The sequence below is a fragment of the Apis florea genome, unplaced genomic scaffold (genome assembly GCF_048593485.1).
Source record: "Apis florea isolate Af1SG1 unplaced genomic scaffold, ASM4859348v1 contig_37_pilon, whole genome shotgun sequence".
In the NCBI taxonomy this organism is placed as follows: Eukaryota; Metazoa; Arthropoda; class Insecta; order Hymenoptera; family Apidae; genus Apis; species Apis florea.
The window spans coordinates 324,541-348,798 of record NW_028256861.1 but is presented as its reverse complement, the minus strand read 5'-3'; the positions used below and the strand labels follow the sequence as shown (position 1 = coordinate 348,798).

The 24,258-nt window shown below is 41.9% G+C and overlaps 1 protein-coding gene and 1 long non-coding RNA gene across 4 annotated transcripts in view; both read left to right on the top strand.

Annotated features, from left to right (window-relative positions):
- Antp (homeotic protein antennapedia) overlaps positions 1-24,258 on the top strand; it is a 137,200-nt gene that overhangs the window by 50,701 nt on the left and 62,241 nt on the right. The window contains exon 1 of one of the 2 annotated variants that reach the window (XM_086916194.1): positions 14,605-14,863. The exons of the other annotated variant lie outside the window; for it this stretch is intronic. The gene's annotated coding sequence lies outside the window, so the exon portion shown is untranslated. Of the gene's footprint in view, positions 1-14,604; positions 14,864-24,258 lie in introns of those variants that run through there. 2 annotated transcript variants of the gene reach the window in all.
- LOC147656218 (uncharacterized) lies at positions 6,208-11,783 on the top strand. Of its 2 annotated transcripts, XR_015294806.1 has the most exons (5): positions 6,208-6,713; positions 6,865-7,096; positions 7,315-7,443; positions 7,572-11,093; positions 11,170-11,783. It is a non-coding gene; the product is annotated as an uncharacterized LOC147656218 (long non-coding RNA). The 2 variants fall into 2 exon arrangements; XR_015294807.1 differs by having other exon boundaries at positions 7,572-11,783.

Here is a 24,258-nt window from a genome sequence, read left to right as displayed (position 1 = left end):
CTAGATTAATTTCATTCGCACCACGACTTTCCGTTTCTTTCCGCCTCGCGATTTATCGTTATTATTTATGCAATTTACTTTATGATTACACTTTACCAATTCTTCCTTTTCGAATCTATTTTTTTATTATTTTCTTTTTTTTTTTTTTTAAATTAATTTTTTTTCACAATTGCTTTTCTTTAAGCGTTCAGCGTCTTTTATTCTCACGTTTTTTATCGTATTATCCGATCAGATACGTTGTAATGCGAATATCATGGATGGAAAGAGCAACGAAAGACGTACATACGGGTGGTCCTCCGATCGCATTTCACGAATGCTTAACGCGTTCTCGGTTTATGGACGCGTGCACGCGCGCGAGCTGACCGCGTAACTAAATTTCGCCTTGAGCATTTTAGAGGTGCCCGTGGCCGTGCCGTCGGCACGCAGATCCGACTGCGTTACACTCTACGCATACACAACCCCCCTCCTGATCGTGAGTTGTTTAACAATGCCGCAATTAGGTTGATGAATTGTGACAGGCATTCGCAAGTAATAAACACACGCGCATCGATCGCACGGTTATTCAGTCGACACGGATTGTTCGCTGAAATGTTAGGGTACAGGCAGAAGGAAACCGAAAATTTCAATTTGTATGCAAATACATTTGTTTGGTGCGTGTTGTTGTCGTAGGTCCGCGGAAAACGCGACCCGGTCGCGCACATTGTCCGCGCCAGTCGGGCTGAAACTTTAACAACCTTGGAAATTTGCTCGTGTATAGCAGTTTATGCATTTTTTAGTCTAATCGCCATCTATATCCGTCGCTTGGTTCATTTCACGCTATAGCTTTCACATTTAATGTATTTATGGATTTCGTTCTCTACACAAACTCAAAACGAATGAAATTATTCGATATACGTGTGCTAGTAGTTTGTATGAAAAATCCATAATCTTTGTGTCTTCGATTTTTCTGTATAATTATCAGAAGGAACAATCTCGCATTGCCAACTGAGTAATAACAATGATCAGTTGATTTGAAAAGTTCGAAATATATCCCATATATATGCCATATAATTATTGTCGTTAAAAGAATATCGTCGCAATTTTATTTATTTAAATAGTAATAGTAATTAAATCCAAAAATCCGTGTCAGCAAATTCTTCCCGCCAATTCCCATGGTGTTTCTTTTCTTCCCAAAAAACTTTCAGTTTTTTACCAATCGTGTTCCCTGTCTGGCTTCGAGATGGCGTTGCTCTCGCCAACATTCCGCGCGTCATCTGTGGTGATTCGGAAGAAGTTTCTAGCGAACCACCACGTGCTCGTACCCCACCAAACGACGAGAATTACGAGGAGCGGGGAGTTTCGGTTGATGGTGTGCGCGTCGAGCTCACCGGCAAAAGGTAGTGGGGAATAGACACCCATGGCATGCCTGCAACGGCGCAGAATCCCATCGATCATTCGTACCGTTTCCCCGTGTTTCACGCCGCCGTGTGTTGCACCGTGTAGAGAGAGGAGTCGACCACCACTGCCCTCCCTCTTCAACCTCCACTCTGCCCCTGACACGTCCACCCATCTCACCCCACCCCCGCGCAAATTCCCCCTACCTATACGACGTGCTGAGTCCGTGACGGTTCGGCGGGCAATGCCGACCAACCATCACGAGGCCTTACCTTCCCTATTATATTTATGTGGCGGCTCGCGGTCGGGAAGGTTTATGTGGTGTCTCCAGTCTGTCTCGTGCCACTCTTTTTTTCCTCATCCTCCTCCTTTTCCTTCTTTCCGCGTGTCCGATGTTTTAGTGTGCCATCAATGTTTGTCACTGCACCCTTCACTGTCGATGAAATCGTTTCGTCCGCATAGTCGATCCTGTCGTCTGGTCTCGTACCCGATAACTCGTCGGTGATCCCTTTGTGGCGGCATACCGTTTCTATCGTTTCAAAGTTACTACAAGTGAAGCGATTGTAATTTATACGGATCGGAATCTTTTGAACAAATCAGCTTCGTCGAAACGAAGTTTTCTCACTTTTCTTGTGCATCATCGAGAACTCTAATGCGATTATCGGTCGAGTTACGAGAATCGATCCTCGCGTATCGTTTTTGCCGGCATCTCGGCGTTCGCTCACGTCGCATGCGACATTGCGTTTCGAATCGCGCGCATAACGTATCAGTGTGTGCATCCGAAATCTCCGGTAGCATGATCAGCAGATCGAAGCGTGCACCACGTGTACAGTGGACCCAATAAGTGCGGGCGACTGTTGAACACTGACCAATGAGAATGTAAGGATGTGAGCCACCACGCTCCGGATACCGACGACGTTCACTTGTCCTAAACGTGACACCTTACTTTGCGCGCATTTTGATGAATTTACCTCCATTCAGCCGGTAACTTTGAATTTTATCTATTATTTTACTTATAGTTCTTCAGTATTTCTCTTGTATATGGATGATCTCTTGTATATACTCGAGATGAATAATTTTTTCCTCGAAAGTTGGCGTGAAAAATAATTTTATTTTTTGTATAGGTTAACTTTTTTGAATTTAAAAAAAAACTATTCAACATTTAAATTACAATAGAACAAAATCCTGATAGGATATAGGAAATTTGAAAAATCTGTATGAATATTTTGAATATTATGACACGATTAATAATCTTATTCGTATGTTATTCAATCGATGACGGTTCGATTTAAAAGCATTTCCATCGTAGTACTTTCGTAGACACACTCTTGTACAGGTGCTTCTGCACACGAACGCGCTTGTAAGCACATGTACAGGCCGCACGTAACGCAGAGGAGATCGTAAATCAGTCAGTTACCTATATATGCGCATATAATACGTACGCAACGTAACGGTATGTAATTTATTGTTTCAGGTAAGTGACGTTGCACCGCCCCAGGCCTTGCGGAGCACATGCGTGCATCTTCCTTTCTCGGCATAATGTAAGCAACCCACTGTACCTATTACGACCGATGTCAAACGGACGCGCCGCTGTATTCGCCATGAGGATAGTTCAGGGAAACAATAATGCTAGACTCGCGTTCTACTAGCGAACACTCGAAACCTTACTATCGAAACCTTACGCGATCGTTCCTTACTTTTTTACAAAAATTTCACCGCCCCGGAATTTATTGTTCCACTGGTCGGACAATGAGTGCAGATTTTATCTGTGGTATTCGATATACACGCGACAACGCGGCAAACTTTGTATCCTCCATGATCACACGCTTACAGCGTCTTTTTCGTGCTCGTTCTCTTTTTATTTGGCACAGAATAATGTGCCCGTTTTAGCTACCGCAGTTTGAATTCGAGTTTGGACGTTTGTTTATGGAGGTGACCTCTTCAAAGTCATCGTGCCTAAAGTAATGGTAAAAATAGGTATCAGGTTTCGTTCAACAGTTTGTTACTTGATACGTTCAAAACTAATTTCGAGAATTAGTGGAGGCAAGAAATGTAAAAAATGGATGCTACAGTATTTATTCTTGATAATTATTTTCTTTGAATTCAGTGAAGACGTTAGAATTTTGTATCCCTTTCATTTTCCAATATAATTTATTTATCGTAACAAACATGATGTAGAAAAAAATGATAAAACCTCAAGCGATTCATATACAATATATCGACATTATATTAATTAAAAGAATAAATACCATCGTATCCTTCTCTCTAAAGGTCGATTTTTCGGCTCTGGATGAACACTTGATTGCACGTTTAATGGGCAAGTGCAAAGCACGCGCGCGATTGATGCTTTGTTTACAGGGTGCTGACCACGATGTTCATAAATTGTCGTCGAGAGTATAATCGCAAGCTTCGCTCGAACGTTTCGGATAAGGACGATAGAGGATGGAGATTGGACGTATAAAACTATTATTAACATCGAAGTGGGAGGGGATGTCGTCTAAGCCGTGTCTCGCGATATAAATTACACTTGCTACATGGGATTGCGCATTGTTATTAAATCGCATCAAAGGGAACCTTTCCGGGTATCCACCTAATTGTACAATGTTTACAACGCAATCGCGTAACTAGTATCGCGATGTAACCGACTCGGGACGATAGCGGCGGCTCTCTGTGTGGCGGTAGCTGTCGATACAAAATCCGGTTTTCTACCGATTTCGATACACACCTTCGGTCAGATACCCGCGCGGCGATAAGTGGACCATAAAGCCAAGCGCCTGTAATACAATATATTACCGTAATGGTGCGTGCTCGGCAAGAGTGAGATAAAGGACGGTAGCCACGAGCGTTACAGGTGTAAACGGGCCTAAACGAGGTGCGGTTATTAGCGGACACCGCGGGAGAACGAGAAAATAATAATACGAAAGATGGATGAAAGTGAAAGGACAAGGGGGAGAGATCCCCTCGCGTTGGACGAGATTCGAAGGAAGACGGAATAGGTGGGGAGAAAGGAAGGGTTGAGGGGAAAGCAGGGGGAGAAATCCTCGTCAACGACGGAGCCGAGATAGGCCACACACCGGCGGCTTGTAAAACACGCGGCGAGATTAAATGCTTCATTAATGTGATTAAAGCAAAAAGCTGCGTGAGTAATGAATCGCGCTGAATCATCAGCCGGTCTTGCTCGGTCCTCGGATTGCTTTGTTGCACCTTTGTGCGTTGGTAGTGTTGCTGTCTTTTCTACTTGGCATTTCTTATAGTTGTAGTCGTTCGAGTTCTCTGTGAAATGTTGGAAAGAATAATGTTGACATTTTTTTGAATTTAAATTCTTTCTTTCTCTCTATCTAATCTTATCTTTACATTTTCTTTGGAAGTTAATCCTGAGAATTATTTATTGCTATCGGATACCGCGTTGAAAGTAAAAATCACTCTGTTGCAATCATTCTCAATTACTGAAGCAATATTTTAAAGCGATTCAAAAGAGTTTTACTGTCGAATAAATTCCTAATCTTATAATTTTTCTTTTTTTTTGTGGTAGAAAATTCGTATGATTAATATTTTTTTCTTAGTCACGACGCGATGACAATAGGAGCAAAGATTCTTTTCATTTCGTTAAATCTGATTGGACAGATTTCGTAAATACTCGGTCGGTAATTCGACACGGTCAAATCGATTTCACGAAAGAAGTAGGAGGAGGTTCTTTCGGTGCCTGATGGCTTAGAGGAGAGGCGAGTCGAAGGCAAGGGCGAGGCGGTCGGATGCAGATACCGGAATTTTTGTGTCGAGGCCTCAGTCGAGGCGGCTATCTACCCGTTCGGAGGATAAAAGTCGCGGTGTTCACAATTGGTAATGCCGATAGAGCTGCCATCGTCTTGCCATACAAACGTCCTCCCGGCTACATGCGGACTCGGCCTTTCTTCGCTAAACACAACGTTCGATTCGTTGTGCATTTCTTCGCGCATCACAAATGTCCAGGCAGTCACTATATGCGATACTTTGTTTCGATTGCGTGCACCTCTTGAAAGTGCACCTCCACGTTCGAAACTTCTCGAATCCTTTCTTTGTACATTGTTTAAAATGTTTTTCTTTTTTTTTTTTAAGCATCGTGCTTTTTTTTATTCGAGTCAGTATTCCGGGTGGGAAATATTCGAAAGAGTTCAAAAAATCGTCGGATTTTTTTTTCCATTTTAAGTAATAGACGTAGCAAGATTCGTTGGTAATTAATATATAATTAATATCAAAATTTATGGACGCAAAAGGAACGTGTCGTGCCAGTTAGTTTCCGACATACAATACATACACCGTGTAAATGTCAAATGTCGTCGCGCAACGAATGAAAACTCTCGCCACTTGCTGCTCCATACCTGAGCGCTATGCATATTTTAAAACAGGCGTCACACGCTGCCTGCCACACCAAGTCACAAACCACTATAAATTGCATTATTAGGTCATTATCTGACTGCGGTGTATAGAGTATATAAACATTCACCTCGATCCATTCACCTTTACTTACTACAACAAAACTCAAAACCATCAATTACGGAATACATAACTCCTCCTACCGCGAAATATTATGTATCTTCGATTACAATTACAAAAGAAAGCCCCTACTCTTCTTATATTGTAAAATAAAATAATATTTCGCTTCGTTGAAGAAGGAAAGAAGAGAGAAAGAAAATTAAATTAAAAACGAAATCAATAACCCGTTGCCGAAAATAAAATAGAAAGAAGTCGGCGGGAAGGATCGGTCGAATGAGAGGCTATGTTCAGAGTGGACAGTTGGCCGTTTCATAAGCCGTCAATTGGCGTTCCTAAAGGCGTCACTCGCGCGGCAGGCGTGACACTCGATCGGTACACGGCGAACGTCAGGTCGTTACAGCGGTAGATACGAGGATCTTTGACGGGGCGGTCGCACGGGGCGACGTACAAGGTGCCGTGGCTTGACGCAAAGTGCAAGGAGATGCGATCGACGATTATGCACTTACGGTGTTACCGTATATAAACGGGGCCCGTATAAGCCCCGGCGCGGGTATGCACGGCGCACGTATAGCGCGCGGACCAGGCCACGAGAGCAATGTATCTTCCTCCGTGACATTGGGGCCTGCGCTAATCGCGCGACAATCTTCGCCGCGACGAGCGAACCGGCGCGAAGCCTGGGGCAGGAGGATGGAGGAACGACACCGACTTAAGGCGGTGCACAACTACTATGGAGAGTTTATGGAGAAATTGAGATTAACGCCTAGGAAATTGAACTAACCTAGCTTGACTAGATGTCACTAGTGTTTTCAAAGTAGTTCGAGAGTGCGCCACTTTTGTGTTTCTTCTGTGATCTCCATTTTCCAAAGGTATTCTACGAACGTATCGACACATCTGTGCGTATATTTTTTTTTCTCGTGTTGGTAATATTTAAAAATGAACGTTGAAAAAGTTATAAGATTAAACTTATTAGAATTCGAAATGATACTAAGATATGTATTTTTTGCTCCTCGAAACGAGGCTATTTTTCAGTTGAATAACCTGTATGAATGACAAGCTTAAAATGGCAATTATTGGAAATACCTATTCTATGGATTATATCGAAAGAGAAGGACGAAGAGGAACGTGGAAGTGACGTGTGAAAAATGTGACCCGATTGTATCTTCGTGTTCATCGATTGTACCGTTCTATTGCTTCGATACGTTGTAATAAATTGACGAAGAGACGGTTGCCTACCTCCCCCCGAATCACGGTTGGTTTGGACTTTGTTACCTTCGTGACGTTGGCGATAATTTACGAGATTAATTCATTACAATTATCAATGGTGAAACATGGATATCGTGTTCTTATTATTTACACAAGGCGTCCAATTAAGGATGTACAATTTCCAACGAACTGAAATTTCACTTTTACCCTACTTTCATTGTCGTATAAGCGTTCCTTCTCTCGAATTCACTTAGTGATTTTTAGCTTGCAGATCGTGAAAGTTCCTCCTTGAATAACAAAAGCGGAAACGCGGCCATCGCGCTTCTCGAAACAATGGATGTTCCTGCAACATTTTGTAATACTCGAAACGATGATTTGCTTCCGAGAGCAGAAGTGAATAACATCAATGGAAATATCGCATAATTTTTTTAAACTTTATATATATATATATATTTTTAACATTATTATAATATGTATCTATATATCGTAAACTTATCAATGCCAAATTTCATTAAAATTAGGAAAATAACACTTATAAGGAAGAGGAGTATCCGGTCGAGTGCCGCTTGAACATCATGGAGGACGAAGTAAAAGGAAAAAGTGGAGAAGAAGAAGGATGCCAGTGGAAGACAGTGAAAAAAGAAGTAATGGAAACATTGTGAGAGGAGATAATCGCGTGTGCGAATCGGAAAAAGGAACAGAAGGTTGTAAAGCTGGAAAGAAGAAGGAAGAATAACAGAAGGGAAGAGAAACGAAGGAGGTGGAAAGAAAGTCGCTCGGCCCGACGCGAGACTAAACTGTTCGCGGCCCGTGATATCTCGAAGCTCTTCGAGCAAAGGACAATCGTATAATTAGATGTCCTGGCGAAGCGTACACAATATCCAGAGGGAAGATACATTGGCGGCCAGGTTAGGCATATTCCATGCGGAGAGTAGATAGAAGCGATCTCGGGAGGCTATATCGTCCGGCAATCGGCGTGTCCAGGAGAGTAATCGATGCTGGAATGCGGGTAGGAATGCTCGAACTGGTCGACGAACGGGATCACCCGGATGCTGGCGTTTGCCTTTAAACCGAACACTTTAAAAATGCCGCTTTTTGGCTCGGCCACGCGACCACCTCCGGTTCCGCTTAAAGACAATCGTTCTTTCTATTTCGATTATATAATCCTTTAACGGATATTTAAATTTTTAGAGAATAATTATTCCTTTTTAAAAGCTCTGATTTTTAAAAGCACTAAAAGTACTTTTAATTTTTCGTTACGAAGATAAATTTTAATACGAGGTTGGTCCGAATAATTGTCCTTAACAGCTCGCTAGAATCTCTCTTGCGCGTCATGTATAAACTGGAACGTATCGGTATACTGGATAGAGAATCTTGTTCGATAGAGGATGAAAGGTCGACCGAGTGGCCGCGTGTACACGGCTCTGCGGAGAAATTGAATATTCACGTTGCGTGCGGAGGGCGCAGCCTTAGAGAGTAGCGAGTCGTCTGAAAATATCGTAGTTCGCGACCATTTAGATCGTGTATTCCCTCTAATTTTTATGCCCGTCGATAAAGATCTTCCACACGATTTTCTCCCTGGAAAAAAGTACCATAAAAAGAAACTAGACATCGTTATAAATCAAATATATTCTTAACTCGGAAACAACACAATTTGAATCGGTCAAAATTCTCGTTCCATAGTGTGATACCGAAAGTATTAAAAATTCACTTTGACCGCAAGCAATACGAGTTTACCATTTTATCTTTACCAATAAGAATAATAAGATAGAAATAAAATTGAGAGTGCGAATGTTGCTCGCTTCACAGGTGATCCGCGAGAATACCTCGAGCATAACAACGAACAAATACTGTAATTACGGGCGTGCAAATATATTTATATAGAGTGGACGCGTGTCAACGATACGGGCGATTACCGCGGTTGTATTAATTCCGATAAAAAATTGCGGAAGCCAGCAGCTGCGGTGGCGCTCTCTATCGAGAACAGAACTGGCCAGATACGGATCTATCGAACGCGCCTATGCCGCTATGCGGAGCGCACGCAGCGAACCAGACCCGTAATTTATTTGCTGGCGGCCGCCTACCTTCCAACTTCAATATAATCATTATAATTATTGTCTCCCCTTCAAATCGAGGTTCGATAATCATCGCCTGTGTATTTGTTACACGGCTCGCATTAACGGGCAAAGCGTACAAAGCGGGGGCACCCCGTTTCTTCGAACCACGAATCCGTCCTTCTGTTTCACCGTTTCCATTGTTCTATGCCCGGCTCGTGTTGCTTCTGCGTGGCGGCGGGACACGAAACCTTGGTGAGGGTGAGCATGGCGGTCCCGGTGTGATTGTCCCTCTGTTTTTTTCTTTTTCTTTTTCTTCTTTCCACTTTTTCTCGCGGAAAGAATTGTACTAGAATCGTAAGAACGAGATTCGGAGGACTCGTAGGTGGACGGGAAATAAATGGATCACGCGAAGTCCATGGTTTTGTAAACTTGGAATATGAACATGCGGTTGTATGAAGCGTCCGTTCCTCCAAATTGTTTTTCCTCGAAAGAGATTTATCAGAAATAAGAACGACGACGGATTTAGATTCTCATGTGGATGTTTCAAAAAAAATCTAGCCATTTCAAATTATTCCGGTCGTTCAATTTTTCTTTATTGTTCCCCTTTAGAAGATAAAAGTTTCACCGTTTCTCTTATCGAAGGAAATTTCTTTTCTTATTTCTCGAAAAAAGCGCGTTTCTTCTTGAAAAATTTTTATACGCGGAAAGTCAGTGAAGCGATGTGATAAAAAAGCTACGGAGGAAAAAAAGAAAAAAAAAAGCAACTCCACGTTCGTCCATTTATCGGCCACTTTTCGTCGGTGTACGCGATAACCCGCGCCATCGCATTCGACCTCCGGTATCGCGTTCTCGTTCGTCGGCGTTCGTAGCCGGCAATCGCGACATTATAAATTGCGACGATCCATTCACCGTGTTAATTTGTCCGCTTTTCAATTAGCGGGAGAGCGAGTTCGGCGATGGCGGCGAATAAATTGAACGATGCTGCTCACGAGAGGAGAGCCTCTCTGTTCGTGACTTTCTAAATTCATCGTATGCGTCTTTCTACGTGTGTAGTACGAATATGGGTTTCGGTGTGTTAGGGAGTGTTAGCCCCCATACTAACGCCGTTGCCATCGCCGTATCCCGCCTGTTTTCACCGACAGGTGGAAAGAAACTTCTCGCTTCCTATTTCTTGGATTGCTTCCAAAATTCATTCTGGCGCAGTATCGATGCCGATAGAAAACGTTCGATCGCGTATAGGGAGAAATATTTCTCGCGTTATTAGTTGAGCTCTTCTGAATCACGATATTTAGGTATACAGGAGTTTTTCGATGCTTCTAGGCCCGGTCAAAAACAATATTTCTCAAACGTTGGTTTCTTTTCTTGCTTCTGCTTGCTTTTATTTTCTCGTTAAAAATAAAAATCGGATTACACTTACTATACAGATACAGGTTAGGTTAGAATTTCGTAATTTGGAAAATTTCTTTAAGGTAAAGTCTTGGGGATGTAAATAAAATTACTATTGATGTCTGTAGCTTTGAATTTTATTGCGTCTAATCTTGCAAATGGGTCTTTGAATTAGATTGGAATTGGAAAAAGAATCATCGTTTCCACTCGATCGATCGTAAAAACGTTCGACCGACAAAGATTCACGGAACATTACGTGCGTTCTTCCCCTGTTTACGTGTTTAACTGTCACGCTACCTGTTGTAAATACTTTAAACCTCTATCTCATGCGGTTGCCGGCCGTATATCCCCGGCAGACGAACAATCGTAAAAATTTCAGGACGTTTGACGCGAATCGTGTGTGCATCGAGATACGAAGGAAATGAAACGCGCATCCGTCTTGCGCAGCTCGCACGACGCACGCGAGAGCCACTACTACGCGAGTCGTTGAACAAAATACGATGTATATCTGATCAACCGTACCGAATTGAAATCATTTTGAAGAATTGTGTATAATGGATCGGGCGGCAAGCTTTCGTGCCAGGATTTGATGAATTCGCGGTATTGACACACACACGTGACAGAATAATTTCCATGGAAAAAAAAAAAAAACTTTAATATTCCGTCATTCAAAAAGCAACGGCGCGGACGAAGTCGAACGGTTAGGAAAGGGAAAGGCAAGTTGGTGCCGGGCCACCTGCAGGCAACTTGGGAGCGTCACGACGCCGCCGTCGCGGCGAGTTACGGCCACAAATCACGCAATTCGTAATTGCCGCTACCAACTACACGATTTCATGTAAGGGGGAGGGACACACCGGGTTGGTTGCACACGTGTGGATGGAAATCCATAAACATCGATTGCCTCTGCGTTCACGTGGAACATCGAAGTCTCGAACACTGGCGAAACGTTAAATATTTCCGTATCGTGATCCCTGCTTACTATGAAATCGCGGCGAACTTCTTTGAATTCGCGCCCAGACTCGATTGACACGCATAAGAGTAATATAATTATATACAATTATTTTTCGTGGATCGTCGTTGAACCTAACCTAACTTAATACGTATTATATTTTATATATTTATCATCACGTTTCGTACACGTTTTACTATAGTCTCGAGCACAGAATTGAATAAACAATCGTACTTTTTTCTTTTTTATAATTTTATATATATCGTATCATTGAATCACAATATTGTAAATATTATAGGAATCAGGATCTTGTAATAAATCTTAATTTGAAACGGTTCAAACGTGCTGATTTAATTTTGCAATTTACGATACGTAATTTCGCACAATTTTGCCTCGAATCTTCGTTCGATCCAAAGTTAGGAAAAAAAAAAATCGTGTCGTGGAAATTTAATCTTCGTTTCGTTGAAAAATATGAAATATTCTGTTTCTCGGGAAAGCACACGGGGCAAGGCGATTAGGTTTCTAGTTCAACAGCATCGCGCCGTTTGTTACACGTGACCCCGGATGGCGTGGGGTGTGAGAGTGCAACATTGTAACCAACACACTGCAATTTCCGCGGCGATATATTATGCTCGCGTTCCGAGACATTACTTCGGCCTCCGTCGATGTGTCGGGTAACAGGCCGAGTTTGATTTCTCACCGATCCTCTTTGAGTTGCCTTTTGTGCAACGAAGAAATCGACGTTGATAATAAGGGAGAGCGTTGCGTACCCGCGTTTTCATTACGATTGATTATCCCATCTAATATCCACCGTGATCGATTACCTGTCCCAATAATGACACAGGCGTGCTTCATTTGCATTTCAAAGGATATAGTTTTCTCGCAAAACTGAAATTGAGATGTCTGTAATTGCCGTGAAACAACCTATTATTTACGAATTCGTGATTAATCGAACGTGCTTAATACATTTAAGTATATATTTATTTTTCGATTCAATCATAAAATTTTTATCTTATTAATTTAACTAATTTGCTCGTGAGAATAAAAATTGCGATTGAAATTGCAATTTCTCAACTTGGTTTTTCACAAAGTTACATTTTGTAAAATCTTGGAACTCGTTCATATAAATCGGAATTGAATTGCTATTGATTTCACATTCATTTGAAAAGAATTAATTCTTATTTTAAAAAATCGATAGTTTTTCGAATGGAAATTATATATTTACTCTATTAATAATATATTCAGGTAAATTATCGCTACAATTTTTTATTCTAATCTCGATTTAGAAAATATCCCAAGTTTCTATATATGAATCTCTTTACGCTTTCTTTCAATAAATTTTGCCTATTGAAAATCGGATATGGAAACATTAAAAAATGCTAATAATAGGCTATTCGGTATAATTGAATACTCGTAATGTAAACGACTCTTGCAAATTATACATTTGTAAATCAGCCTTTCATTTTTAATTCGAAATGATCGTAGAAATGTTGAAAAATGGATAAAAACAAACTTTGATATCGGTATATAATTATACTTAATACATTTTACAGATAATAGTCAAAAACGGCACACGAATAATTAAATAAGTAATTAAAGAAATTATAATATTGCTGTTTCTATCGTCGAGTCCTTTGAAAACCTTTCAAGCGTTACAAAAAGATATCTACGATAGTGCTCTATAGCATCGTTTCGGAACACATTTTCACGGATGGCGAGCGTGTCGACGATTGGTCCGCCCGGCGACCAATCGCGAAAGAAATGTCGCGCGGAAAATTTGAATGTTATCTGGCCTAAGAATCGACGCGTCCACCTCTCCACGTCATCGCGTAGTATATCACGCGCCGCGTCGGAACGTGTTACCATTGTAACACGCTCGTTCCTGGGGCAATACATTATCCGGCATTCGCGTCCGCGGTATATTAGCCGGTATTCCTTTTAACACGGTAGCGTCGTTCCGTTCCAGGCTAAAAGCTTTCTCCGTTCGTAATTACGGATATACGCGAAATCGTTCGAATTCGAGCCGAAGAACGATAATAACCGCGAGAGCGGAAAGATTTCTCGAAAACTACTCCTTCTCGAAATGATAGGGGACGAGATTCCCAAGATCTGTGGGATTTGGTTTGCAATCGAAATCGAGCTGGTTCTGATTTTGATTTCATTCTTTTGATTTTGTACGGTTTTTCTGAACAAATAAGAAGATGATATTGAAATATTCTAAGTTGTTTATGTTAACAGTACATCCTTCTTTATTCAAATCAGAATTATAAATAATGATTATGATGTGAAAAGATGAAAGATTAAAAATGGTCAAATCATTGTTTATCTTCAATGCTGATTTCCGTGATTATTCATTTTTGTATACTCTCCAAATTTTTATCTGAAAAGAGACAGAATATTTGTAATATTATATACAAATTGTTCCTATATATATATCTATCTATATATCTATATATATATATTATGAAATGTTGAACCTGTTTCTTTCATTTCTAACTTTATACGATTCCCAAGGTCATCGGTCACGCATGATTGATTCCATCTAAAAAAAAATAAAATGTCACCCTCCTTGCTTAAGATACGAATATACGTATATACGTCAACGAGCGTATAAAAGCTTCTTCCTTTCGCGAGAAAAATAAATATTAATTCACAATAATGCGGTAATTGCACGCAATCAAAAGTATTATTCTTACGTGTAATCACAATTTATTAAGCAGATGCGGGCAAATTGCATATTTCAATTACTTTTATAAGTAATATTAACAATTTTTCACAACTCGTTCGACCATCACCTTTTCCACAAAACTCTTATTCCCATTCTTACTCTCTCTCTCTCTCTCCTTGACCATGTACATAGATTTTTTCGCATTTTATCGGCTCGTGTGACACTTATATACAATCGATAGGGGTACCAGTATAATTTTGCATAATCGACTCGGCTGCGTATACTTTTTTCCCCGAGATTCCCTCAAAAATAAGTGGGCGCGTTCCTTGGGAAGGAAGGATAGGTGTGCCGACCGTGTGTTGTATCCGTCGGCCGGTGTGGGTGCGTCTGTGTGTGTTTCCCTCGCGCTCCTTCCTCCTTCACCACCGCTGCCTTCCAACGTATCAACATCGCACTTCATAATCCTGCCAGTGTTTCTGCGCGTCTCGATCCGTTACCTCGCAACCGCGATCGACTCTCGTTCCCTATGCCTCGAATCCAATCTTGCCCGGTGATCGTGCTTAATCTTTATTCCTTTTCCTCGATTCACTCGCGTGTCATTGGCGCGTCAATGACACGCCATTGACGTTTCAATCGAGGCGGTATTCCTGATGGATGGAAGCGAAAACGGATCCACGAATCGCGTTCTCGAAACGCTCGATCAAGATCGACCTGTGCTAACAACGTGACCAACAACGTTAGACAATGTAAAAGGTATTTTATTGTCTCTACTCAGAGATATATCTATCTTTACGTAACGTTCGATTTCGAATTATTTTTCTTTTGTATCTCGTCTCGAGTATGCACGCGAAACTTTTGATCGTTTAAATATTAATGGAACGAAATGGAAAATCAAGTGATTGCGAATTTCGAGATTTGTTATTAATCGTTGCTCGGGTTAAAATTCGAACTTTCTTCGTGAGGGAAAGTAGAAAATTTGTGCTACGATCCGCAAAAAGCGAGGCAAAAAGTTGGTGGTTACAATTTGTTCTGTCGCGAGCCCCTCCCGAGACAGAGTAAAAGGAATTACATCCAAAGACGTTCCGACTGAGGGGGCCCGCCACTTTTGAGCCTCGCCGAACGTCCGGAATACTTATCTCGAAATAGATCGCGAGAATTTCGACGAGACAACTGGCCCTCTAAAGGGAGCCAGTTTGGAATGCTTGGTGAGCAAGGATTTTTCCTAGTTAAAATACATGGGCGACAGTTTCTTCACGCGGTGCCGATATATCAGACAATACGCGTTACTGTCGTGCCAAAGTGAAACACCATTTCTATCCGTCAGGCATCGAGCCAGCAGCTTTGTTGCACGACGCTTGAACCGTGGCTTCGTGTTTCTTGACCCTCATTTTTTGATATCGCTTTGAACCGTATTCTCTTACCAGCGTTATTATTGTGACCGAGGTCGTAAATCTGCCCGATGTTTTAAATTGCTTTCAATTTGACAGTGGTCCTTTCATTTTTCTTTTTTTTCTCTCTCCCTCTCTCTCTCTCTCTCGCCGATTCCGATCCACACGGTGCCCGTTTTAACGTTCGCAGTGAATACGGGTATTTGGTGATTTCCGGGAAGTTACGAATGTGTGGTTGAAACAATCGATAAGATAGATTCGAGAACTTGGAAGTTCATTTCGAGATATATTGCTTATAAGTTAAATAAGTAGTTTCGAAGGATTATTTAAAAATTTGAACGAAACGATTGTGTTATAAGAATATTTTCTAGAAAGAAGGGTAATCAACGTAGAAATATGCCAGGCAATAACACGCTCGAAATTAATTGGTCGCTCGAGCCATCAAACGTTTACGGTTATCCCCACCACTCGACCCACCGCTTCCATCATTGTACAAGGTATCTCGTATTTTCCCCTTCCTCGAGCATATCTTATAAAGTATATAAGAAAATTGCGATATTTAGCGTAGAATAGTGGCTCCCAGCGAGCAATTAATTTCCAATTCCATTGTATTAACACAGCCAACAGCCCATCGAAGGCCAACTTGACAAGGGCCTTTAATCTCGGTTAAAAATTCGTCTGTAATTGCAAACCTTCTCTATGAGAAATAGCAGCAGTCAGGCCAATCCGGTAGAGGAGAAGGAGGGTAAAAGCATAGGGTGGGTGGGAGGCTAGACGCAATTTGCCCTGCGGGATCCGTGGGTGGTTGCTCGATTCTTGGTTGTGTTGTGCGGGATTGGTCAGACGTCTGACAGTTGACGGATGACGAGCCGGCCTTTCAGTTCTCTCCCCTTTTACGCCCTCGACTCGACGCGAGGCTTTAGTCCCAGGTTCTTCGGTTTCCTGCCACGTCCATTATAGGGCCGTGAGGCAAGGCTGAACCGGGCGTAACGGGATTATTAACTGAAATAGGCGTATATAAGTCATGCGTCTTCGTCTACCCTACCTCTACCATTCCCTATTCTTTACGCGCGTATTATTCTTTTTTTCGTCCACTTTCAACGTCGTCTTAACCACGTTCCCAGCGGTGTGTATAGAAACCTCTTGGAAATTAGAGAAATTCCCCCTCGTAAGCCGCGAGAATTCTCGGCGATGGTTGCCGGATAAGAAGCGGCACGCAGTCGAGATGCAAATCTCGATACCGTTCGTGGAAACATTAAAAAATAATCTCCATTTCTTCGCCTTCGGTTTATATATTATTCGCTCGTTTACGTTTGCTTCTTCTCCGTCTCGATCGATTATCGCCCTTTTTAAATTCGTGAGACAAAGCTACGCTAGTTTTTAGGTTATAAAGAAAAAAACGTGGTTCTCTACGTTGTAATACAAATAATTCTTAACTCTCGATCAACCTATTGCGTGTGCTTAATCTTTATTATCAATTTAATTTCGAAAGATTCAATTTTCTCTTGGTATATGCAATGCGGTATTACGGTATACAATTCGATCCCGGGTTACATTGGGAACTCATTTTTCAATAACTGTGGCGAGAGAGACGGTGCTCGATGAGCGGGGATTGCGATTTTTCGATGTTGAACGCGCGATAAAACCGGGTGCGCTGGTTTGCACGATGATGCGAATCTAGAAGCGACGCGCGAAATGTTCAACAGCAACAGAATCCACGCTTCGTGGTCTCGCGTTTAAAGGAACGACGAGATGTAAGAGGTATACACCGGTGTCACGTTTTATCTGGCCGGTGATCGCCTATGCGCAGCACCGATTGCGCGAAACTGCTGCGTGGCGCTCTCGCGCATGCCTCAACAAGCGTATAAGCTAACCTCTCGTGTGTAACCGACAAACCGGTTGAACCTCTTGTTGCGATTTCCTGCCGATCTTGCTCACGGAAAAATCAACGATAAGCAGTTTTCCGCCACGATTAAAATTTGGTTTCTTTTGATTTTTTTTTCTTTCAACCGAGCTATCTAAGTACACGTGTGTTTCGAGAGAGAAGTTGTGTGTAATACATGTATCACGAGTTGGAAGTTAAACGGGGAACTCGTGCGGGAAATTATATAGCCGTTTCTCGATGATTCTTAGCGCGAGATTTCAGATAACGATGATTCGCCGACTCGTAACGAATACGAGCTTCTTCTTTTTTTTTTTTTTTTTTTATTGTAACGTGGAAAGAATTGAGGAATTGTGGAAGGTGTCGGACGGAGAGCGTCGTCCCTCTGTCGTTTTTTTCGCAAAGTACAAATAACTCTGTGGTAGGTAGTAAATCGCTCTTTCTGCTCGTCCCTCGCGCGTCATTTATGGTTGTACGACGAGCGATAAACGTCACACACCATAATGATACCATACCACACATGTAACAAGAACAACGTAAATGAGAAGTAAATTAATTCAGGAGCAGGGCGATTGGCGTGTATTGCACGAGGGATGGTCTAACGTGTTTTAAACCACTAATTAAGATTATTCCACAAGTTTATCGCGTTCTTCCGTAAGCGGTGTGTCGACTTCTCATTGTGTAGTTTTGGTGGAAGTTCGTGATGCGTGAGAAAACGGACACGAACCGGCATCTCGGCTTCTGCCGCGATTAAATCTCGCCTCTCTGAACGTTACGTTCATCGTTGTGCGTGTAAAAACGGTTATATGGGCTAATTGGTCGTCGTCCATCCTCTCTCTCTCTCTCTCTCTCTCTCTCTCTCTCTCTCTCTCTCTCTCTCTCTCTCTCTCTCTCTCTCTCTTTCCACCATCTCGTGCCTCTCCTGCGATTTCTGCCGTTTTTCTTTCTTTCTTTCTACGTTCGCTTCTATATTCGTGCGATTCTTTTTCGTCGTCACGTCACAATTTCCTCCTGCTTCGACGCCTGTGAGTTACTGCATCCATGAGGAGTATTACTACCTGTCGAACTTGACTCGGATACTCTACCTTGGCCTATCATTTATCATCTCATTTTATAGTCGACTGATCGTGCTTCTCGCTGAATTGCCTATAGCATTTATTCCGGATTAAGCTTACCAATACTCTCAATCACGCGTGTATCCATGCACTTGAACATATTTCAAAGTTGATGATTTGTTTCCTCGTTCGAAAAGAATCTCAATTTTTTCTCGTCTTCCTATACTACTAAGAAAAAAAAAGAGAGAAAAAAAAAAATAATAAGTAAAACACGAAAGAGGAAATATCGTCGTATAGGTGGCAATTTAATAGGAAACAAATTAGAAAACGTCACGTTGCACGTTGAGATACGATCAAAAATTGGTCGAGTGATTTAATTCGTCGTTTGAACGCCGGGACAAGTTATTCAACGCGCGATCGATCGTCTAATCGTTATTCAATCGATGCCCGACATTTTGTGCAGCGCGTAAGAAAGGTTAGAAGGCTCCTTGACGCGCGAAACCGTGCGTGCCTTCACGCGCACTCTATTCGAGACCGTTTCTTTAATAATATACTTTAACACCTCGCTGGTTCGCCAAAGGTGTAGACCACCCAAATGTTGAAGAACGATTTTGCTCCGCCAATGGTGGTGGCCCTGATTGGTATTGCAGTGGTATACCGACGCAACGAAACGCGCAAACAAACAGTGGGTTAACCGAGTTGATTGATAAGCAGCGCCACGCGCCATTCGACGGACAAATACGATCGTTGAAAAGGCGACAGGACCGCCCGCGGACTATATACGTTAACCTATCTGTACGAACATTCTCCTAACAAGGATACTCACAAGGGAGTTCTTGAGAAACAGTGTTGTATGTTACAGTGCGGAAAAACGTGGTAGTGAAAATGTTAATAATCAGGAAACAGTGGTTAACGGTGGGGAAAAAAGTGTGCGTGTGTATAATCAGTAGGCAGCGCCATACTCGTGCACGAACAAATCGGAAAAGGCGGCAAGACCGCCCGCTGTGTTTCATGGCGTATTATACGCGACATTGTGTACGCAACGAACGATTTTAGCTTTTCGTGTCTTGTCAAGTTTTCTCTTCGCGTCAAAATGTTCTAACGTACCGATGTGGTATAGTGGTGGCATCTGACAATGTTGATTTATCGTTCATCGTGCGAGGAATTTCACGAATGCGTTTGAACGTTTTTTTTTTTTTTTTTGCGAAAGTAAAAAGAATTGTGATACAAATTACGTTATTGGTGAAAATGATATACAGTAGAGATAATAGGGAAAGACAAGAAAGTTTGAGACGAAAGGAAGATTTCGAAGGCATTTGTGAAACTCGCATATATCGTGAATTCTTCTCCGGATCGTTCGGCGAGTATAACTTTAATTAGCATCTCGTATTAAACGTATGCACAATTTGTCCGATATTCGATGTAAATAACGAATATCGTTGCCCGTAGAAATCCTCGGTTGCGGATGGTGTTATTTGCATACATGAATATTGAGGCATCGATATCGGATTAAGTGACAACTATCCGAGATAATTGCTCGAAAAAAAAAGATCCGATAGTGTGTGTATATATATTCGGTGCGGGCATATGTTCGATTCCCGACGCGATCCGAAAAGGAACCGGTTATCGAGAACGATCGTATTACGTTAACCATTTTTCCCTGTAATCGTGATTTCGTCGCTGCCACGTCCATTATGCAAATTGAATCGATGCTATTCTCGACTCTTTTATCTGGTCACCACTTTTATCGGTGGAAACGATCGTCCAATGATTTTTTATTGGAGTCACACGTGCCACCGAACCTTCCCGAAGTTTTCCGGACAAGTTCCCGCCAACACGAAGTTTTGGTGGCCACCTATCGAATTCGGCAGGAACCACGAGGAAACGGATGTTCCGGAAAAGCTCGAGAGATGGCGTGCCGCGTGTGATTCTAGGTCGACACTACGAGGCACACCAGCTGTTTCCGTGCTGCCACCTTCAGTGGCCCGCGCAAAATGAAGGCGGTACTGACCTGCGCGTGTCCCGCACCATCATAACACAAGCTGAACGCCATGCTGTTGCAAGATTTATGGGCCATATCATGGCGCGGCATCTAAACGATTATTTGCTGTTAAACGTAAACGGCTTATAAAAACGAGCCTGCATAATAGAGTAAATATAGGCTCGATGTTCGGCCAGGATAAATTTATAGATCCACTTAAGACGATCTTGTTGTATCGACGCACTGACCAGTAACCCCTTAACCCTGACAACAACTGTTCGGAACAGTGGTATGGCCTTTGCAGAAACTATTATTTAAGGTACTTTATTTTCTTATTATCTTTCGTTTTTCCGTGATCAAAATTAAATCAATGTTCTTTTCTTTTTCTTCTTTTTCCTCTTTAACTCGAATTAAGCGAAATTTATTTATTTATTTATTTATTTTTTTTTTTTTCGTTTCATTCGAAGATTTATATTCATCGAAACCTTGACAAATTTGTCTGTTTCTTTTTTCGTTGCTTTTTTTTCTCTCTCTCTCTCCTTCTTGTTTCAATCTTTTTATTGACTCATGTAAAATTAATATTTAGAAAGGGAGAAGAACAAATCGGACAGAGCCAACTCGATCAAATGTATTTGCATTCGTCGATCGTCTTGCTCGTACATCAGGCGCGTGTTTAGAAAGGCAATCGAGTGCCTCCTATGAAGAACGATAATTTATTAAACGGATACGTCATCGCCCTGTTGCGATACTTGTGCGTTTCCCTCATTGAGAATCAGAAGAGTGAATCGCGGGCATTTGAATAACAAACGGTATGCAAATTCGAATAGCCCCGCAGTCGTTTAAACCCCCCGTGCGAATTTTCTATGCCACAAAATCCGAAAATATACTCGTGTCCATTCCGTCGTCGAACACGCGTCTTCGATCATTCCACCAATCTAATCAATTTATTATATATCGACCCGTTAAAAACATTTATTTTTCGCCGGAATAAATCGATATTCTTTTCTCGAATTTATATTCTCCTTTCTCCTTTTAAACGCTCGGACACGGGAGTTGTTGATATTCCGCGTATAATTGTCAAACAACTGTCAATTTTTTTTCTTTCGTTCCTATTTTAATTTTTGTCTCCCGGGCGAATTTCAAAACGTATCGTCTTTCTCTCTATAAATTTTAGATTTTATTTGTCGAAATAAAATTAGCCTTGGACAAGTTTTATTTTTTTTTTTTATATATATATATATATAATTATCTTCTTTAATTTTTATTTTAATTGCACGGCAGCTAAGTAAATAATTTATTTAACACAACGAATAAAACAAACGAAATATTGTCAATGAAGTTGAAAAAAAGGAAGTTTCTAAAATTCTAAAATTGTTCGGAATGATGGGTAAGAGTCCGACGGTGGTCGCGTCGTAAGCGGCTATATCGAATAAATTACCATATAAATAGGGAGGCACGATGTTACTTCCTTGTAGAACCTCTCTCCTCTTCGTTCGTTAATCCGGCCGACCGACTCAGAAATATACCATCGGCAGGGAAACCTCTCTTCTAAACGTTTCTATTCTTACATCTCGCGGGCCCTGATAGCCTTCCTGCGAGCAAGATTTTAATTAAGCCCGCCCTTCCGATGTTTCGTCTGATTGGCCGAACAGCTAATCCCGGTTCCGTAGAAAATTTAGGGCCCCCCCTCCTCCCTCTCTCAACGAAGAAAAGAGACTGTCTGAAACCGGCCGTTAACATTTTTTCGCGGCCTACCAAGAAAATTATAATGATTTATCGAGCGAATAAATAAAATCCACCCTTCCCACGGGGAAACATGGCATTCATCTTGTCGCCGACGTCGCCTCGCTTCTCTCCTGGACAAGTCTGGTATTATTTTTAACGGGCGCGTGCCTCCGCTCTTCGATCCCGTCCCTTCATTTTCCTTTCCTTTCCTTTCCTTTCTGCCCTTTCCCTGAGATTTTGCGGACATCGAGATGTAATTTCGAATAAAATGATGGTTTTCGAAAGTGGACCGCACGAACGATATATAGACGTCTTCCCCTTTTTCTACGGTGAGGAGGGGGGAAAGCCGCAGTTCGTTCAGCTTTGACGAGTTTCTTTTCCCAAACGAGCGGTCATTTTTGTCCATCGTCATGGAGGGAGCGGCTGGAGGAGGGAGGTGTCGATGGGTGGGCAAGTGACCGGTGGTGGTGGGGACGAAAGGAAGGCGTCAGGGGATGACGTCTAAATCTCCCTTTTCCCGACTGCCCGCCCTTTCCCTCGCCGCTTCCCCCTTTTCTTCCCTTGCTCTCCCTCTCGCAAAATCTTTCTCCCCCCCCTTTTTAAACCATTATTGATTTTTCTCTGAAAATGATACCAATTATTATTATTCGTTAAATTTTATTAATTTAATTAATACAAACACAGTTGGAAGAACAAATTTCGATTCTTCGTCGAAAACGAAATTGTTCCGTGATCTGGAGGAACATCGTGTTTCGTTCCAAAAACGAAACGAGATATATATATATTTACAGAGAGAAAGCGGGGAAGAAGTTCATTGTCGAAGGTTTTCCGGCCTCTCTGTCTCTTCTCCTACGCCGTTACGGTTTCACGCAAAAGCGGCCCGTCGCCGCTTTTATATTTTTATGGCGGGCGAAAGTTGGTGGGGATATTCCCTCCTAAAGTTTCGCTTAGGAAAGACGAGGCGCGCAATAATAACACAACAGGAACGGCGAGCTTGAGTTTCACTTTTGCCCGCCGCAAACTCGTCGGGAATCTTTCTGCTGTGGTTCTGTTCCACGATATCTCAACACGTTCGTTTTCTTCAAAAAAGAAGAAGAAGGAGATTTTAACCATTTGTATTTTGAGAAGTATTTATATTTACCGATCAAGTAAGAAGCGCCCTCTCTAGAATGTTATATCACATCATGCGTATATTTAATGTAAAATGGAATAAGCTTGCACTTTGGAACGGCAGAATTTAAAACTTAAGAAGAATAGAAAGAGAGAAGTGGGATATTTTAAAGTCATGTGGTATATGCGTAACATATAGGGAGGATAATATGGAACTGAAGTTGAAGTTCAGATCAAAATACTTAAGATTGAAACGAGCGAAGAAGCGGGATTCAGAATCGGTACAATTACAGAATTAGTTGATATATATTAAAGTATACAAAATTTGTATGCCCGAAGCGAACGAAATCAAGCGAAAAGAAGGAAGAAGCATTCTTCAAAAAGGGGGAAAGGAAAATTCTCGATCGATTCAATTTTCTCTTCTTCATGAAAAGTTGTCTTATTTGAAGAAAGGAAAATTCTCGAAGATTCTCGAAAAAAGTGATGGACGGGATCGAGGAGGACGAGAGATAGGTTATCGAAACACGTCGAGGCCGCGAGTTTCCACCGCCGTAACGCGCCGCCCATTCTACGAAATCGTGCACGTGTGCAACGCGCCGGATTCAGCTGCCTCGTTCGGTTCACGAATGAATTATCGCCCCGCTCGGGGTTGGGCTCTTTCATTTCCAGTCCACGCGGTGCTAGTAGCTCCGTCCTTTCCTCCCTGTCCGCGCCCCCTCCCCTTCCGCTCGTATCGGCCGTGGCTGCCGTCAGCAACGCTTTTTCCCATCCCCCCTCCCGCTCTCCTCTCTTTTCCTTTTCCATTTCCAGCGGAAAGATACCTCCCTCCATTTCCAACGTTTCTTTTTTTTTTTTTTTTTCGTTGAAAAACGCCCTTTTAGCTCCTTGGATTTTTATTTTTTTTTTTTTTTTTTTTTTTTGTTATTACGATCGGATAATTCCGAGGGAAAAGAGAAAAAGGAACGATAATTTTGGGAAAGTGTGGCGACGAAATTTCTGGTGTATAA